At 40.3% G+C, this 13,669-nt stretch overlaps 1 protein-coding gene across 1 annotated transcript in view; it reads left to right on the forward strand.

Moving 5' to 3' along the window:
- LOC100013946 (probable cation-transporting ATPase 13A4) overlaps nucleotides 1-13,669 on the forward strand; it is a 101,287-nt gene that overhangs the window by 16,113 nt on the left and 71,505 nt on the right. The gene's annotated exons all lie outside the window — the stretch shown is intronic.

Here is a 13,669-nt window from a genome sequence, read left to right on the forward strand (position 1 = left end):
CCATGCATGTAGTCAGACATCAGGGGCTGCTGGCCAAGGCTTTGAGAGCTGTTTGAGGGGAAAGGAGTGGTTGGGGCCCATGAACTTGGGCTGCTTCTCAGAGGAAATTGTGAGCATTAACCTCCGACCCAAGGAGACACAAGGATGTGCCTTGAGTCCCCGAGCCCTATAGTTCAGTGGAAATTCCCATTATTGGTGTCTATCCCAGAAACAGTGTTCCCAGAGTCCCAGAGCTTGGCTCTGTGCGGTGTGTGGATGACTCTATGTGGTGGCCATAAGAACATTCTTGCCCAGATTAAAGACTTTTTCTATTAACTGCTTTAGTAGTTCTGTGTTTTTTCAGCTTGACATATTTGGAAGTCCCACGGAAATCCAGGCAGGCTGTCTGCAGTATTAAATGCCCTTCACCCCATAACGAGCAATGGCTTCGAAGTTTCTTACACTTAGCTGGCTATCACAGAATATGAGTACTATCATCTTTTTTTGTTGGCGAGGCCTTTGTATGATCTCCTCAAGGACTCAGTCTCTAAGTCTCTGCTTTGGGGTACAGTCTCTAAGGCTGCTTTTGCTGACCTAAAATTGATCCTCTCGGGGCCCCCAGCCCTCCATTCCTTTCTTTTCCACTTCTTCCTGGTGGAGAGAAAAAAATGGCTAGACTTGATGTTTTGTGCCCAAAGCATGGGGACCAGGATTAGAAGTCAGCCCCCCTCCAAATCCATCTCTCCATCTTCACCCAGCCACTTGCTAGCCTGACACGGAGGACGGGGTATGCCCGAACTGGGAATTGTGATTGTATTGACCTTATTGATCCTATTCTAGCTCCAAGGGAGGGTCTGCAAGAGACTGAGCTAGAGAATCTAGACTATTGTTGGTCCACAGATGGTTCCTATCTCCATAACAAACTCTGGTGAACTGATGGATATGCAGAAGCCATTTAGATGAAACAGGTCCCCTCCCCTTGGCATTATCTGCCCAACAGGCTGGCCTCAAAGCTCTGACCTGAGCCTGTAACTTGGCATAAGAAAACCAGGCCAACCTATCCACAGATAGCATTTGGGGTGGCTCATGGTTTTGCAATACTATGGAAATACAGAGTATTCTTGATGCCCTCTGGAGCTCCTTAACTCTCTTGCTACCAAGGGCAGTGGCCATTGCCAAAATTCCAAGGCCCTCATATGAGAATGCTCCTCCTGCCAAGGAAGATGCCCTGGCTAACCTTACTGCCCCAGCATATAGTGCATCTGCCCAAGAAAGTGTGTCCCAGCTTGTCCAGAAAAGACTAGGAGGAGAGGAAGACTCAGGACTGTGGCATGGTCCTTCCTGACTCCCTGTGCCATTCCAGGATGGAGGGAGGATTTACGTACTCACTGGGGGCCTGATGAGTCCTTTAACATAGCCTGTAAATATGGGTGGGGAAACAAGAAACCAGCAGCCAATGACCTGAATTTGTAACGTGAAATCTAGTGGGATCTCTCCTGAGTGAGGTCCGGTTAAGACTGGCGATTCCTCTGACCCGAGACCTAGAAGTCAGCAAAGCAAAAAGCCAGTCCTCATAGCTAACTCCAGCAGGAAAGTTCCAAGTTCTGTTCCTTTGGACACTTCCAACCACTTGTCTGTCCAGAGGGCTTTCCCAAGTTCTGTTTGCATATGTTCCGTATCAATGGACAATTGCAGAATGTGATTACTTCTCAGTGTGATGTTAAAGAATTTAGGAAAAGAGTAGCGGAGCCGATAATCTTACAGGCATAGTTGTAGTGGGCAGGAGATAGTTCTATTCAATCCTAACCATGATTGGAGAAAACTGCCATTTGAGGGGGGAATTAGACTAGCTAAAATGCTATGGAGCAAATTGATCAGTGATACGAGCAGCCCTCTCAAGGACTAGAAAACTGGCCATGACCAGAGAAGAGAGGAAAATAAGTAAAACGAGGGAGAAGTGATTCCCTTGCTTGGAGCGTTACGTACTGCCAGGTAGGAGATGGCACGGATGCACAGCCATGAGTAGAACCTTGCAGGTGCTAAACTGAAGTTCCATTCTAGAGAAGCCCGGCGAGCATCCTCAGCTTTCCCACAAGACAACCCAACCTGCAGTTACCAGAAGACTCCATAGGGTGTCTGAAGATGCAGGGATGGGATGGAGAATCTCAAACAACCAGCAGATGAATACTGCGTTTGTCATCCATCTGTTACTCCTCATGAGCCTTGGAAACTAGAGGGGGTTATGAGAATAATTGGTGAAGGCTTTAATGGTTTGTGAAACCAAATCTGGGCTACTTAGTGAGATTTGTGAGGTTTAATTTTGGTTAGCTCAGTAGTTATCGCTAGTGAAGGATGGCCCATGAGCTTGTTCCCTAATCACTTGGATGTGCTCTTCCATTTGGGATTCATTCACAAAGAGATCCTGAAAGCCCAGTATACACGAGGTCACAGGATCCCAAGTAACCTTCCAATAGCATTAGTGTGACTAGAATGGCTGTCCCTTGAGCCTGGTGACGTTAAAAATGATTTAAAGTATATTGATTTTAGATCCTCAGCGTTTCCTTCTCCAGAAGGGAGAAGTGAAAAGTCTGAACTGAACTCCTGATTTTTAATTTGGAGAATTTAACCTCAAGATGATTTGAAACGGAAATCGTTATTCGGCAACTGTGAGCTGATAGTGCCTGAGCAGGTCTTTTTCAATATGGCAGTAGTTCCATAGACTGCAGTTGGCCTGCAAACGTCTCTGGGCAGGGGGCAGAAAGGGGGCATCTCTGATTCAGCAGGGGGATGCCGCAGCCCCAAATGGGCGACACTCACAGAGGAGTCACCAAGAGCTTCCAGGATGAGGGCTCTGCAGGTTGCACTTGACAGGCCCCATCTTGACTGTGTCATCAGTTCTCAATGAAAGGCTTCACTGAAGCCTGGGATGGTGTCCAGAGGAGTCCGCCAAGATGGTGAAGGACCTCGAGTCCGTGTTGTATAAAGATGGAATGAAGGAACTGGAGAAGACTCAGGAGCGACATGAGAGCTGCACTCCAGCTGTTATGGAAGCTGCCATGTGGAGGAGGGATGAGCACATTCTCGTTGGCCCTAGGGCAGAACAAAGAATGATGGGGGCAATCTGTGAAAAGATCAGGAGGCCCGCCATCATGAGAACTGTCCAAGCGTGGGAGGCTTTGGAAAGGGCTGGCTTCCTCGTGGGTGTCATTGAACAGATACTGGATGACCCCTGTTGCTAGGTTACAATGGCCATTCCTTCAGTATATGGGCTGGACTCTGTGGCTGCGAGGACATTCCAATCCCCTTCCATACATGGGTCTAGAATCCCCTGTCAAACTGACCCCTCAGAGCAGACTCGTTGGCAGTGAAGCCCTGAATTGCCAACAGGAGCTGGACAAGGGACAGTGGGGACAGCGAGTGGTCAGTCCACTGTGAGCTGGAACAAAGAAACCGGTGAGGCCAGTTTGGAGTTTGGAGACCAATTGAAAGCTGGCCTGAAGAATCACTAGGAATGATGACCCATCAAAGGGATCCCAGAGCAGAGCTAGCCTTGCTGATCTTTCCCAGCTGCCATACCCTCTCCCCCTCCCTCAGTCCTTCATAAAGAAGAGTTTTGAGGGTCAGAAGGATCAATCCTGCTTATGAGGATGAGACATTCACATGCAGAGGAAGATGACTGATTTGGAAATCTGAGCCCCCCTCTGTGGCTTCCCCTCTATGTGATCCTTCAATTCATTGGGCCTCAGTTTCCTCATCTGTAAAATGATCAAGTGGAGTGAGGAGATCCCTAGGGTCCCTTCTAGTTCTACTACTTGTCATTCTCTGTCATGCTATTGCTTGCAGGCCAATAAAACCCCCAGAATTTTTTCACAGGGTCTATGTGATGCAGTGGTTAGAGCATTGTGCCTGGAGTCAGGAAGACCTGAGTTTACTTTCAGCCTCAGATGAGTGTGTGACCTTGGAAAAGTCACTTCACCCCAACTTGCCTCTATCAAGAGGGGTAAGAATAGCTCAGGTGGGTTGTGAAGTCCAAATGAATGAGATCCTCATTGTAAAGTGCTTTGCTAACCCTAAGGTTCTCCATCACTGCTAGTTCTTTGTCTCAAGACTGGTGCTCAGTGGCACATCCCCCACTCCATTTGCAGGAGGACAAGTTTTTGAATCCATATAAAGGTCAACCTTCCTCCCTGTTCAAGTTCTTCTCAGGACCTGGGAGCTGGAAGAGACCCAAGAAGGGGCATTGTGAAGGGGCTGGAGCCCACACCACAGCTCATGAAGGGGAGAGGAATGTATTATTGCTGTTGGATTTGCTATTGTTATTATAGGCATCATTCAGCTGTGACGCTCAGCTGAAAACCACTTCCTAAATCAGGGTACAGTCAGTCTAAGAATGGGAATGAGCCATCCTTCAGATCCAGGCCTTCAGATGCAAATGTAGGGGAAGGAAGGAGAATTAACATTGCTGGACCTGGACCATGAGGGCTCCATGTTTAGCCCATGGCAGCCGTGGACCCTTTGCCTGGGAACTCCTCGAGGGCAGGGACAGTGTTTTTGCCTTTCTCTGATGCCATTCCCTCGTTCTGCTCCTCTTAATCAGCATCAGTTCATGGAGGTCGTTCCAGTTCACATGGAATCCCTCCAGTTCATCATTCCTTTGAGCACAAGAGTATTCCATCACAATCAGATACCACAATATATTCAGCCATTCCCCAATAGAAAGACTCCCCTCATTTTCCAGTTTTCTGCCACCACAAAGAGTGCAGCTATGAATATTCTTATACATGTCTTTTTCCTTATTATCTCTTTGGAGTACAAACTGTGGAAGAGAGAAATTATAAGGCATGCAAAAGGACAGAAGCAGTGACTGAGTGATGACCTGACTGTCAATCAAATGAAGATTCTGATTTGGAATGTTACTAGGAAAGCCAGTCACAAAACCCAGCAGTGCTATGGCTGGATCAAAGGGCAGACAGTCTTTTAGCACCCTGGGGCATAGTTCCAAATTGCCCTTCAGAATGGTTGGATCAATTCACAACTCCACCAGCAATGCATTAATGTCTTGACTTTGCCACATCCCCTCCAACATTCATTACTTTCCTTTGCTGTCATGTTAGCCAATCTGCTAGGTATGAGGTGATACCTCAGAGTTGTTTTGATTTGCATCTCTCTGATTATAAGAGATTTAGAATATGTTTTCATGTGCTTATTGATAGTTTTGATTTCTTTAACTGAAAATTGACTATTCATGTCCCTTGCCCATTTATCAATTAGGGAATAGCTGGATTTTCTTGTACAATTGATTTAGTTCCTTATACATTTGAGTGATTAGACCTTTGTCAGAGGTTTTTGTTATAAAGATTTTTCCCCCAATTTGTTGCTTCCCTTCTAATTTTGATTGCATTGGTTTTGTTTGTACAAAACCTTTTTAATTTAATGTAATCAAGGTTTGATTTTATCTGCTAATCCTATGTAGGGTGATAAATGAGTACTTGTTGGGGTTATTGTTCAGTCTGGAACAAATTTACCAATCCTATCTAGAGTTATGGGTGGGGAGCAAGGATCCTTGAAGGTTTCATAAAACAAGATTATCAGGTCTATAGATTTCACAAAGGGTTTCAGAACACAATAAAGGAAAAGAGGTAGTTGGGTGCTGCTAGGATAGAGGTCTAGACCTGAAGCAGGAACACCTGCCTCAGATCCTTATTAGCTGTGTGACTAGTCTCTTCATTGCTGCTGCCTCAGTTTCCTCATCTATAAAATTGGGATCATAATAGTATTTACCTCCCAGGGTTGCTGTGGGGAGTCCAATGAGATAAGAATTGTAAAATAGTTTGCATGCTTTAAATTACCATGGAAATGCTAGATATTATTATCAGTAAACCACTTCTACTCCAAATTCTTGAAAATCCTCTCTTTCCAAGTCCAGTTTTCCTCTACTTCTCTATCTCAGATCTTAGACAGTCATCACTTGTCCCCAGCATTTCCATGATTTTATTCCCAGTCATGTATTAGATCTAGGATAGAACTCCCACTTTGTGGTTTTTCCACCTTCTGAAGGGTGCAATTGTCATTGGGGAAAGCCAAGTTCTTGGCTGCGCTGCCTGTTCTGGGCAGACAAGATAGTGCTCTCCACTGCCGGGGGGATAGTTGAGATCTCCAAGTCCCCTGACTTTCTTGGACTGTGTCCTGTAGGCCTCATCTTTCCGTCTAGCTGCTCTGTGGTTTCCTTTGACCAAATTCTGAGCTTCAGCTCTCCTAACACCATTTCTAAAGAACTCTGGCTTGCTTGTATTAGCCAACATAAGTCAACAGTGTGATAGAAAACTAAGGCAATCTAAGATTGCCTTAAAATGAGCCTAGCCCTGAGGAATGAGCAGTTGCTTGCACTGCTGTGTGCTGCCTCTAAGCAGAACATAACTGGAATGCTATGCTTAGTCCTGGGAGCAAGAGCAAGAGGATACTGGTGAGTATGAGATCATACCGCGGAGGACAACCAAGACAGTACAGGTCCTCAAGTTCATGAAATACAAAGACGGGTAGGTGGTATAGTGAATAGAGTGCAGGCCTTGGAGTCAGGAAGAGCTAGGTTCAAAACCTGCTACATCAACTTAATAGGTATGTGTCCCTGGGCAAGTCACATAACCTCTGTCGACCTCAGTTTCCTCATCTATAAAATGGGCATGACAATAGTTCCCATCTCTTAAGATTGCTGTGAGGGCCAGTTGAGATGATAGTTGTAAGGTGCTTTGCAGATCTTAAAATGTTCTAAAAATGCTATTTTCATCATTATCATCATTATTCACTGATTTTTAAGAGATTAATGGAAAGGTATGTGAATATTTAGCCTTGGGAAGAAAAGACTTAAGAGAGAGATACTAGTTGAAGTAAGCTCTTTAGTTTTTGTTGTCTCCTTCCCCCACAGCTCACCTTTTCACTGAAATCAGAGAATTACATTCCTTTAATATGATCCTTTAACCTGGAAGGTCTTATTAGAATCAAAGAATGACAGAATTTCACAGGTGAAGAGATGATGATGATGACATTTAAATAGGATTTGAAGGTTTGCACAGGTTTTTTAAGGTTTGTATCCCACCTTATCTTATTTCATCCTCACAGCAATGGGTCAGGTTGGTGCCTATCATCTCCACTTAAATGAGGAAATGGAGCCTGAAAAAAGATTGTTAGTCCCCCAGGATTATGCACAGCTAGCCATTGAATCCAACCTTCCCCCAAAGAAATCCTCTTATATATACATGACAAATAATAATAATCATAAAAAAGCTAAAATTTATGTAACACCTACTATGTGTCAGACACTGTGCTAAGGGTTTTATAAATATTCTGTCATTTCATCTTCACTGCAAGCCTGGGCTGTAGGTGCCATTGTTATCCTGATTTTACAGTTTGGGAAATTAAGGCAGGTGGCAGTTAAATAATTTACCCAAAGTCACATAGCAGTATGTATCTGAGGCCAGATTTGGCCCACTGTTCTATTCACTATGCTACCATGCTCTTCTTGAGACAGTTTGGAGACATTCCATTTCCTTCTAAGGCAGTCTCTTTTACTTTTGGACAGCTCCTATCATTCAGAAGGTTTCCCCCAATATTATACCTAAACTGGTCTCTTTTCAACTTTTACCCTTTTCCCTTCTGGTTCTTCTCTTTGAGGTCAATCAAGGTGAGTCTAATCCTTACTCTACCCGACTTTCCTTCTTCAGGCACTTTCATTTGGCTATCATGCACCCCACCCCCCACCCAGACTTCTCTTCTCAGAATTAAATGACCTTCGCTTCTTTAATTATTCTCTTGTGGTTGGCCTGGTCTTCACCATCCTAGCTGCCCTCTTCTGGAAGCATTCAAGTCTCTGGATGGCCTTTCTAAACTGGGATGTTCTTTACTAAATCTGCTACTCATAATGTCTCCTGAACAGGGCAGACTCTCATGGTTTTCTCACTTTCTTATTCCTAGAAACAATATTTTTCTCAATGAAGCTTGAGATGCCGTCAGTCTTTTTGGTTGTCATATATCACTGCTGGCTCATTCTGAGGTCATGGTGTCCTGACACGAGATGCTTTGGAGAATTTTCACATTTCTTCTTCTGTAAAAACTAGCTTCCACTCACCCTGAGTTTTGTAAGGAATGATGGCCCAGCATCCTATTGATGTTGAGTAAATGCTAAAACCATCTCTGCTAATTCCTCAAATCTGTTTCCCAAAAAAGAACCCATTAGTCATCTTTCCATTTGACTGCAAATTTCTTGCATTACCTGGTTTCTTTTGGAAAATATCAATATAATGGATTCCTTAAATATGGTCATGGCAGTAGTATGGTCATTGGTTAGTCATTGGGTAGTGATGTCACAGTTAGATGAAGATAAGTTCAACCCATGTTTCTAGACGGCCTTTCCCCTTTCCTGCTGGATGCACCATTGGATCGAGCATCACATTATGTGTTTTCTTTGTATTTTTGATGAAGCCTCCCATAGAGTTCCTTACCTGGTGGTTGGCTCACTAAGGAGGATGGCTCTATTCTTTTAAAAATATTTATTCATTTAATTATTTAATTTAGAATATTTTCCCATGGTTACATGATTCATGTTCTTTCCCTCCCCTCCTCTCTCATCCCTCCCCAAGCCAATGAGCAATTCCACTGGGTTTTACGTGTATCTTTGATCAAGATCTATTTCCATATTATTAATATTTGCAATAGATTGATCATTTAGAGTCCACATGCCCAATCACATCCCCATAAAACCATGTGATTAAGCAAATGTACTTCTTATGTGTTTCTACTCCTACAGTTTTTTCTCTGTATGTGGTATAACCACGAAAATGTGGGTTTCAAGACTGTGAATTGCCAAACTGTAAAGATAATTTTTAGTCTCTTGATTTAAAATAAAAAATAAGTGGTCGCCATGGGAAAAATTCCCAAATATGAAAATACCCAAGTCAGCTGGGTTTTATGGAGATTTTAATTAATACAAATGAAGGAATTAAGGAAAGGGAGAGAGAATAAGAGAAAATAGTATGAAGGACCTAGGCCAAATGGCCTAGGTTTGAGCCTTAGGAGAGACTAGTCAGTCTTTAATCACTCACCACAAGATCATCCTAAAGCAAAACTCCAGTCCTTCACTGAAATCCTCAACTCCTGAACTGAGTTCAGAGACCTAGATCCTCCAACTAACTCCAAACTCCAACTAAGTTCAGAGAGCCAGCTCCTTTTAAAGAGAAATTTCTCTTATGTAACCTCCCCTAAATTTTCACATCTACCAATCCCAGTAGATGTTTTCCCCAGGACTATCCATTCTTAGTTCACATCTCCTTTTGTTATCACCTTCTCTGATTAGATTATATCTTCTGAGTATTTCATATCTCTTTGCTAAGCTTGCCCTTTGTAAGTTGCTTGACCTTCTAATGATTAATTTAACCTTTATAGGTACTTAGCACCCTTTTGTATTAGATCTAAAAATAGACCAAGTAGCTTAGGGTTTTTGCTTCACTATAAGTATGAGTTGGGGACTTTTCATTGTTCAGTAAGGAGTTTACAACTTTATCTTCCCCTAAAGTATGCTTAAGTATGGGTGGAGTAATGTTAAAATTCCCAATACATTCCTGATCAAGTACCTTCATTTGTTACAATAGGGGAATAGCTTAACCAAATCTTCTAAGGTGCAGTTTAAACAGTTTTAAGATTCATAGTGGATAGCGTTCTTTCTTGTAAGTTCCTCAGAATTATCCTGGAGCATTGTATTTCTGCTAGTAGAGAAATCCATTATGTTTGATTGTGCCACAGTGTATCAATCTCTGTGCACAATGTCCTCCTGGTTCTGCTCCTTTCTCTCTGTATCAATTCCTGGAGGTCATTCCAGTTCATATGGAATTCCTGCAGTTCATTATTCCTTTTAGCACAATAGTATTCCATCACCATCAGATATCACAATTTGTTCAGTCATTCCCTAATTGAATGGCAATCCCTCATTTTCCAATTTTTTGACACCACAAAGAGCGTGGCTATAAATATTTTCGTATACGTATTTTTCCTTATTATCTTTTTGGGGTACAAACCCAATAGTGGTATGGCTGGATCAAAGGGCAGGCAGTCTTTTAAAGACCTTTGGGAATAATTCCAAATTGCCTCCCAGAATGGTTGGATCAATTCACAATTCCATCAGCAATGCATGTGTCTCAATTTTGTCATGCCCCCTCCAATATTTATTACTTTTCTTTGCTATCATATTAGCTAATATTCTAGGTGTGAGATGGTACCTCAGAGTTGTTTTGATTTGCATTTCTCTAATTTTAAGAGATTTACAACACTTTTTAATGTGCTTATTGATAGTTTTGATTTCTTTATCTGAAAATTACCTATTCATGTTCCTTGCCAATTTATCAATTGGGGAGTGGCTTGCTTTTTTTTGTACAATTGATTTAGTTCCTTATAAATTGGAGAAATTAGAGCTTTGTCAGATGTTTTTGTTATAAAGGTTTTTTCCCAATTTGTTGATTCCCTTCTAATTTTGGTTGCATTGGTTTTGTTTGTACAAAATCTTTTTAATTTAATGTAATCAAAATTATTCATTTTACATTTTATAATATTCTCTATCTCTTGTTTGGTCTTAAATTATTTCATTTCTCATAAATATGACAAGTGCACTCTAATCTATGCTCACCTAATTTACTTATAGTTTCCTTCTTTATATTTTAAGTCATTTACCCATTCTGAATTTATCTTGATATAGGGTGTGAGATGTTGATCTAAACCTAATCTCTCTGTACTGTTGGCCAATTTTCCCAGTAGTTTTTGTCAAACAGGGTTCTTGTCCCAGAAGCTGGGATCTTTGGGTTTATTGTATACTATCTTGCCAAAGTCATTTACCCCTACTCTATTCCATTGATCCACCCTTCTGTCTCTTAGCCAGTACCATATTGTTTTGATGACCACTGTTTTTTACAGTTTAAGATTTTTTACTGGTAGGCCCCCATTCTTCTTCTTTTTTTCATTATTTCCCTTGATATACTTGATCTCTTTTTCTTCCTGATGAACTTTGTTATAACTTTTTCTAATTCCATAAAAATGTTTTTTTGGCAGTGTAATATTTATATGGAAAGATGGGTGGATAAGAAGAACAGGGGATACGGAAGGTTTGTAGCAGGGAATGGAGGAGTTGAAGGGAGAGAGGGAATATGATAAATTTTAATAACCAGTTTGGATTGGAGAGGTATCAGGGAAGAGGGAAGAAGGATCTCCCTAGATAAGATTTGAGTCTCTCTCAGCATTTGAGCTGAAGTCAGGCCTCACAGGCTTGTGGAGGGTTTCTCTTATTCCAGTCTATGCTATATCTGTGCTAGTTTTCTTAATTTCAAAATCTTAGCAGTAGACAGCAAGCAACAAGAAAGTTCTGACTTTCAGAGCTGGTTGGGCCTGTCTCTTCTGGCTGAAGAAAATAGAGGCACTTCTATCCAGAGACTGGAAAGAAAAGCTCCACACACTTCCAACCCAGGAAGTGCTAGTCACAAGACCAACTGCCATTCCCAGTTGCCCTTTCCCCCATCAACTGTCAGTCTTGTCAATTTCTTCTCTAATATCCCTGCTATTGCTTATTCCAACACAGTGGCAGAAAGTTCAGAACTCGTTTTAGTTTCCTTTCCACAGTAGTTTGATAGGTATGGCACTGAATAAGTAGATTAATTTGGGTAGGATTATCATTTTTATTATATTAGTTTATCCTACCCATGAGCAATTAATGTTTTCCCCAGTTATTTAGATCTAGTTTTAATTATGTGAAAAGTTGTAGTTGTGTTCATATAATTCCTGTGTTTGTGTTGGCAGATTCTTAAATATTTTGTGTTGTTTAGAGTAATTTTAAATGGAGTTTCTCTTTTTAACTCCTGCATCTGAATTTTGTTGGAAATATATAGAAATGCTAATGATTTATGTAGGTTTATCTTGTACCTAGCAACTTTGCTAAAGTTGTTAATTATTTCCACTGGTCTTTTAGTTGATTTTCTAGGATCCTTTAAGTATACCATCATATCTTCTGCAAAGAGTGATAGTTTAGTTTCCTCAATGTCTGCTTTAATCCCCTCAATTTCTTTTTCTTCTCTAATTGCTACTGCTAGCATTTCTAGTACAATATTAAATAATAGAGATAATAGACATCCTTGCTTCACTCCTGGTATTATTGCAGATGATACTTGCTTGTGGTTTTAAATAGAAACTGTTTATTATTTTTAGGAAAGGTCCTTCTATTCCTATACTTTCTAGTGTTTTCAATAGGAATGAGTGTTGTATTTTGTCAAAAGCTTTTTCTGAATCTATTGAGATAATCATGTGACTTCTCTTGGTTTGGTTGTTGATATGTTCAATTATGTGGATGGTTTTCCTAATATCAAACCATCCTTGCATTCCTGGTATAAATCCCACTAAATCATAGTGAATAATCCTTTTGATTACTTGCTGGAGTCTTTTTGCTAGTATTCTATTTAAGGTTTTTGCATTTAAGTTCATTAAGGAGATTGGTCTGTAGGTTTCTTTCTTTGTTTTTGGTCTGCCTGGCTTTTGAAATCAGTACCATATTTGTGTCATAAAACAAATTTGTTAAAACTCCTTCTTTGCTTGCCAAATAGTTTGTATAGAATTGGAATTAGTTGGTCTTTAAAAATTTGATGGAATTTACTTATGAATCCATCTGGCCCTGGCAATTTTTTCTTAGTGAGTTCGTTGATGGCTTGTTTAATTTCTTTTTCTGAGATGGGATTAAGTATTCAATTCCCTCATTTGTTAATCTAGTCAATTTGTATTTTTGTAAATATTCAAACATTTCATCTAGATTGTTATATTTATTGCCATATAATTGGGCAAAATAGTTTCTAATAATTACCTTAATTTCCTCTCCATTAGAGCTGAGGTTGCCTTTTTCATCTTTGATGCTATTAATTTGATTTTATTCTTTCATTTAAAAATTATATTAAGCAGTACTTTATTTTTGTTTTTCCAAAGTATCAGCTACTAGTCTTATTTATTAATTCAATGGTTCTTTTACTTTCAATTTTATTAATTTCTTGTTTGATTTTTATGATTTCCAGTTGAGTTTTTTTCTGGGGATTTTTAATTAGTTCTCTTTCTAGTTTTTTAATTTGCATGCCAAATTCATTGACCTCTTCTGTCTCTGATTTGTTGATATATGCACTGAGGGATATAAATTTCCCCCTGAGTACTGCTTTGGCCATATCCCATAAATTTTGATATGTTGTTTCCTCATTGTCATTCTCTTCAATGAAATAATTAATTGTTTCTATGATTTGTTCTTTAACCAACCAATTTTGAAGAGTAATATTATTTAATTTCAAATAAATTTTTATTTGCCTCTCCATGTACCCTTACTAATTAGAATTATTATTGCACTATGATCTGAAAAAGTTGCATTTATTATTCCTGCTTTTTTGCATTTGTTTGCAATGTTTTTATGCCCTATTATCTGGTCAATCTTTGTGAATGTACCATGTGCTGCTAAAAAGGTGTATTCCTTTTTGTCCCTATTTATTTTTCTCCCTATGTCTATTAATTCTAATTTTTCTAATATTTCATTCACATCTCTTATCTCTTTCTTATTTGATTTTTTGGTTTGATTTATCTAGATCTGATAGAGGAAGGTTCAGGTCTCCCACTAGTATAGTTTTACTATCTATTT

Source organism: Monodelphis domestica, chromosome 8 (genome assembly GCF_027887165.1).
Source record: "Monodelphis domestica isolate mMonDom1 chromosome 8, mMonDom1.pri, whole genome shotgun sequence".
Classification (NCBI taxonomy): Eukaryota; Metazoa; Chordata; class Mammalia; order Didelphimorphia; family Didelphidae; genus Monodelphis; species Monodelphis domestica.